The 6,216-nt window shown below is 36.9% G+C and overlaps 1 non-coding gene across 1 annotated transcript; it reads right to left on the minus strand.

Annotated features, from left to right (window-relative positions):
• Nucleotides 1-2,018: 2,018 nt before the first annotated feature.
• On the minus strand, nucleotides 2,019-2,122 carry LOC114218288 (U6 spliceosomal RNA). Its single transcript, XR_015766912.1, has one exon. It is a non-coding gene; the product is annotated as a U6 spliceosomal RNA (small nuclear RNA).
• Between the last annotated feature and the right edge of the window lie 4,094 nt (nucleotides 2,123-6,216).

Below are 6,216 nucleotides of genomic sequence, written 5' to 3' on the forward strand. Positions count from 1 at the left end.
AAATTTTGAAAGAAGAGAGAATTGGAAATAATGTAACCCTTGGAAGCTGAATACTGATTATATCACAAGTCAGTATCAACTATTAACAAAACCATACATATATATGAAATACAAAATGATCCAGCAAAATCTTACTTTAGTGTTTTGTCAGATTTATACAATGGTGGATTTATTTTAGAGAGGAGTTAAGGCATGCATCCTTGGTAAATGGAAGAAAGAAAGGACCTCTACATTTTAAGATTTTTATTTTTATTTATTTTTAAAGATTTTATTTTTATTTATTTGACAGAGAGAGAGACAGCGAGAGAGGCAACACAAACAGGGGAGTGGGAGAGGGAGAAGCAGACCTTCTGTGGAGCAGGGAGCCTGATGTGGGGCTCTATCCCAGGACCCCAGGACCATGACCTGAGCCGAAGGCAGACGCCCAATGACTGAGCCACCCAGGCACCCTATTTTTAAGATTTTAATAAGAAACAATTTAACATTTGAAACCCAAAGTGCTAATGACAATGTTGTGTTCTTTTGTTTTGTTTTTTGTTTGTTTTTAGAGAGGGAGAGAAGTGGGGGAGGGGCTGAGGGAGAGGGAGAGAGAGAGAGAATCTTAAGCAGGCTCCATACCCAGCCCAGAGCTCAGCCCAGAGCCCAACATGGGGCTAAATCTCATGACCCTGAAACCATGACCTGAGCTGAAATCAAGAGTTAGATGCTTAACGACTGATCCACCCAGGCACCCCCAACAATGTTGTTGTTTTTTTCTAGATATTTTGTAAGAGGAAAGGGAAAAAAAAAAGGATTTTCAAAGATAAGTGTGTGTAACGATCTGCTATAAGGTAGATAGGCATAAGATGAACTATTGGATAGGGGTGGGCTTCTAGATTCATTAATATACAGTGTTTACGCCTTGTAAAATTTGATGAAAGTTTTCAAAGTCTCATTCAGAAATAAATATCATTCTATGTTACAAAATGCTCTTTATAAATACTTTTATTCTTTTTTACTTTAATCTTTACTTCATAGTAAAGTAGTAATTTCCTGAGGGCCTCTGGGTATAAAGGAAAATGGAGGCCCATTAATGGAAAAAAAAAGTAGCTTCAAATATGCTTAATACTGCTGGCCTACATACTTCAGACACATGGGGGGCATTTCCAGTTAATTCAGAGGTCGTATGGAGAGAATGAAACAGTATGGTATGGTAAACAACAGGCGCTTTGAAAATTTTAAGGAAAATGGTTTAAAGTTGTGTGACCTTGGGCTATAATAGCCTTTCTGAGCCCAAGATTCCCCAGGAGTAGAAAGTAGATCACATTAAATTCATAGTGTTTTTGTGGGGATTAGAGATAATATTTACAGGCTGAACACTCATGGTTTTTGGCATGTGGTAAGTGATTAGTGTATGATAGTTATTCTTATAAATTATATATTATCTCCAATGAGATTTTATATAGTAATGGGGAATATAAACATATCAAAATAAAAATAAAATAATGGATGACTGCTGGAAATTCATAGGCAGAAAGATGTGAATAGCAAAAGTATAGAGACAAGTGTTATGTAACAACTTGGGAGATTTCAGTAGATGTTGATGAGTCTTAGCCAGTGTCATTGCAGTGAATAGGCATGTTCAGCATTGTGGCTTGACTTTTTCATCATTCTAGGCTGCTCTAAAGGTAAAAGAATGGAGGTTTTCCAGACAAAGATTTTGACAGTGAAATAGCCATCTTCCACTTTTTCTTCTCAGGCTGTATGCCTTTTTTTTTTTTTTTTTTTTTAAGATTTTATTTATTTATTTATGAGAGAGAGAGAGAGAGAGAAACAGCATGAGAAGGGAGAGGGTCAGAGGGAGAAGCAGGCTCCCCAACTGAGCCGGGATGTCAAAAGCACTTACTTTCTGGCCTTAAGGACTCTTCATTGTCTTAGATTGAAACAGATAAAATCCTCAGATTTATATTTTAACATACATAATTTTATCCACTGGCCCTGGGTTATCCTTGAGAAGTCATAATTTTCCTTCTTTTTCTTTTTTAATGGAACACTTAATGAATTTGAGTGTTATCTATGTGTAGGGATCATGCTAATCTCTGTATTAGTCCAATTTTAGTATATATACTGCTGAAGTGAGCTTTCTCTTCTCCTCTCTTCCCTTCCCTGTCCTTCCCCCCCCTTTTTTTTTCTTTTCTTAGAAGGGGATCTCCCACTTATGTATGGTCTATTTGCAATAGTTTAAAACTCCTTTTTACTTTAAGCAAGTAGACATTTTTTTTCCTTTTTTTTTTTTTTTTTTTAATTTCTTGCCTGGAAAAAATCTTGCAAAGCAAATCCAGCATATAAAAAAGAAAAATCAAAGCCGCTCTTGTTGAGGGGTACGTGAGTCTAAACCTCTGCTCTTTTATCTCCATTATTTCTATGGTCCCTACTGCAGTAAGTCTGAGGAAACCCAGGCCTGGGGAAACACATTTGAAAACATTTGGGTTAGTGAAATGAGTTATTAACTGGAACTCTGAAGACTCAAGTTTTAGCTTTAGTTTTAACATTAAATTTGCATGTGTCACTGATAGGGTTAATTGTTTTATCTGTAAAACAAAGGTTTAGAACAGTGGTTCTCAATTTTGGCTGCATGTTAGAATCACCTGGGGAGCTTTAAAAAATCCTGATGCTTAGGCCTCACTCTCTACCAGTTAAATTAGAATCTCTGGGGCGTGACCCAGGCAACAGGCATTTTTTAAAGCTCCCTAGGTGATTCCAATTTGCAACCAAGTTTCAACACCTCCAAAGAATTTTTGAGCAATAATATTCCACAAGTCTATGGGGCTGTGGAGCTTGTTTTGGTAGATGTAGTTAAAATGTGCAGTCTATTCATGGATAGACAGTACTTAGTGAGGATCTGGGATGAAGGTGGGCATAAAGATTGGAAAGGAGGAAAAGTTTTTTGATTATATTAATAGCTCAGTGTGTTGGGCAAAACACTTAACTTTGTTCTATCCCTGATGGGAGTGATTTTAACTTCCTGTAAAATGACGCTCTCAACTGAGAAATCATATTTAAATGCAATGTTATTATTTTTATACCAATACCAACACCGTCTGCTAATATGATCAGTCAAGAATTACACCTAAGTATTTTATTCACAAAGGAAATAGAAAAGGCAGATTGACTACTGAAATGTAAAATATGGTTAATATTCCTCAGTTGGTGGTATAGATTAAAGATAGATTGAAACAACATGTTGATAACAATGGAAATCTCTGATACTGAGATGCTGCGTTAAAAGTGTGTCCGTCAAAAAGGCAAAGAAAAAAAAACCCAGGATTACTGCTATGAGCTTCTTGTCAGTTATGAAAAACTATTGTTTCAACTGAGTTTTCAAATTAGGAAAAAAAAATTCACAGTATTGGTAAGCAATTGATCCTAAAAAATATACAAATTGGATGACAATGTCTAGGCTATAATCTCCAAAGTAAAATGAATTTATTATGATTGGATAAATTACAATGAATACCAAGTAGTTTAAAAATGAGAGCACAGAGCAAAATGATTGATTTTACATGTTAGATGTATAACTAAATAGAAATGCCTTTTCATTTTCTTATTACCAGAGCCATTTACACATTTTGTCTCACATTTGTGCCGCTAATAGGTGTTCAAGATTTGTGTGCTTTGATCTCCCCTTTCAACAGAGTAGCTCTTTTCTGGAAGTTGGTGACCTTTAAATAAAAGAAAAAGTACAGTTATCACTTATAGCAGGGAGATATATTAATAATTTTATACCTCATTCTTAGGCTTTTTGCTGGAATAGATTTATCAACAACCGAATAAAAAAATAATTTTACACATTTTCTGGCTGAAAGTTCAGCCAGTGCTTAGTGTTTTTGTGTTCTAGCTCTCCTTACCCTAGGGAAAAGTTTACACAAGCTTTTTTTTATGTGGAAGTGTCCCCAAAGGTTGGACAATAATCCCCAACATTGACTTGACAGATGAGGAGAAAGTGCATAGGGACAATTTGGCAACAACATGGAGTAGAGCCAGTAGCAACATGGGCCACCTCTGAATGAGCTCTGTTAACAAGGACAGTGACTACTTTTAGAAATGACCATGAATGACCCCTGGTTGAGAATTTGCTCTATTTTTCTTGGACTTTTTAAGTTCTGATGTCTTGGTACAATATAAAATGAATGAATGAGAAGAATGGGGTTGAGGGACCAGGGGGAGGGAGGGAGGAGGAGAAAGGGAGAGAAAGGCATGTAGGGGAATGGAATGTAGTGAAACACAAAAAATTATTAATGTTGGTCTTTTCACCAAACTTGGTCAGTTGGAGCTAAATATAATTTGATTTAGATAAGTTAAAAGCACATACCATTGTCCATCCTTTATGTGTTACATAGCACAATTCGTAATTGTCACATACCTTTGAAAATGTAAATCAGTACAAATAAAGCTCAATATTTGGCAATTAGTGAGTTATCTTTTTTTAGAGAATGAATCTCTAAAGCACCTCCATGAAGTCTTCTTAGTTTGCCCGGTTCCATAGTGATCCCTTTCCACTCTGAACTTAACTTATTGTCTGTACCATTCATTTTGTGACTTATTAATACACTGTTTTGTGGGTTTTTTTTGTTTGTTGGAACAATGAGATGCCATGTGGGAAGCCTGACTATGCTGAGGGCCCAGGCTAGAGAGGCCATGCATACTGTGATAGCAACTGCCTAAAAAAAAGTTGAACAAGTGAAGGTGAGAACATAGCTCTACACTGTGTTGTCCAAGAGCAGGAACTAACAATACCATTTACCCATGTGTTTTCAGCAACCAGTACAGTAGAGACACATGGAAAGTAGTCAGGACCTATTTGTTGAATGACTGCATGAATAGATGAGATACTAATAGAGATGAAGGCACAGATGCATATATCCATTTGAAAAGTTGATTCGTTCATATCTCAGGGAAGATTAGTCTGTTACACCTAGATACGAATTGCTAATCCAGCACAAGGTGTGCTTTTTACTAATATGTTTAGGAAACCAGTCTGATTAATGTCAATAATAGAGGGAACTTTGATTCGAACTCACAAATGAGAAGGCCACTTCTTAATTTTTCAACCAAGTGTCATATTCTGTATTTGTTTATTTTTCTTTTTTCTGCAAAAATGAAGATAACAATTCCCTCACCAATACTCACACTCCATTTTCTCTCAAGCTCCAGCTCTTAAGCTCTATTATTCTTCTCTAAGTTTATGTCCTATCATGCCAATTCACTTTATCTCATGTGGATCTGAGAGATGAAGTCTAGAGGTTCTTTTGGTGGAAAAAGATGTTAGAAACTTCTTGTATAGTATTTCTGTGACAGTTTAAATTAATTTTTTGGCAATTCTCCCATTGGGATATGGGATCTCTGTTCACTCCCCTTGTACCTGGGTGGGCTAGGGACTGCTAAAACCAAGAGAGTATGGCAGAAGTGATACCCTACGGCTTGTGAGAGCAGATCATGAAAGGCCATGGGTGCTCTGACTTGTTTGTTGGAACAATGAGATGCCATGTGGGAAGCCTGACTATGCTGCGGGCCCAGGCTAGAGAGGCCATGCATACATGTGCTCAGCTAATCACTTCACCTGAGGCCAAATTTGCAGCCTTCCATTCCAAGGTGCTGCATGTGTGTGTGGGTGAAGGCACCACCTTGAAAGTGGGTCCCTAGCCTCAGCTTCCTAGCTCTAGCTGTCTGAATCACTCACATCTGAGGCCCAAAATATCAAAGAGCAGAAACAAGCTATACTCTGAATTTTTGATTCACAGTTTCTGTGAGCATAGTAAAAATGCTTGTTTTATGCTATCAAATTTTGGGGTGGTTTTTGTATGTGAGAATACTAACTGGAACAATTTCAAGACCAGATCTTGTATACTGAAAGATAGACTTTATTTAAAAAAATTATAATCAAATGATTGTATTTTTCCTTTTATAAGTAATATATCATTCTTGGGGCACCTGGTAGCTCAGTCAGTTAAGTGTCTGACTCTTGATTTTGGCTCAGGTCATGATCTCAGGGTTGTGAGATCAAGCCCTGTGTCCGGCTCTGTGCTGGGTGTGGAGCCTGCTTAAGATTCTCTCTCTCCCTCTCTCTCTGCCTCTCCACTCTCCCTCTCTAAAAGAAAATCATAAGTAATATATCATTCCAAATTTAATCTGGTAAACTTCAAATTTACTTATATTCTCTATTTTAAAATTTGAAAA

Source organism: Eumetopias jubatus, unplaced genomic scaffold (genome assembly GCF_037043125.1).
Source record: "Eumetopias jubatus isolate StellerSeaLion01/CBP00866 unplaced genomic scaffold, mEumJub1_p1.0 scaffold_15, whole genome shotgun sequence".
Lineage (NCBI taxonomy): Eukaryota > Metazoa > Chordata > Mammalia > Carnivora > Otariidae > Eumetopias > Eumetopias jubatus.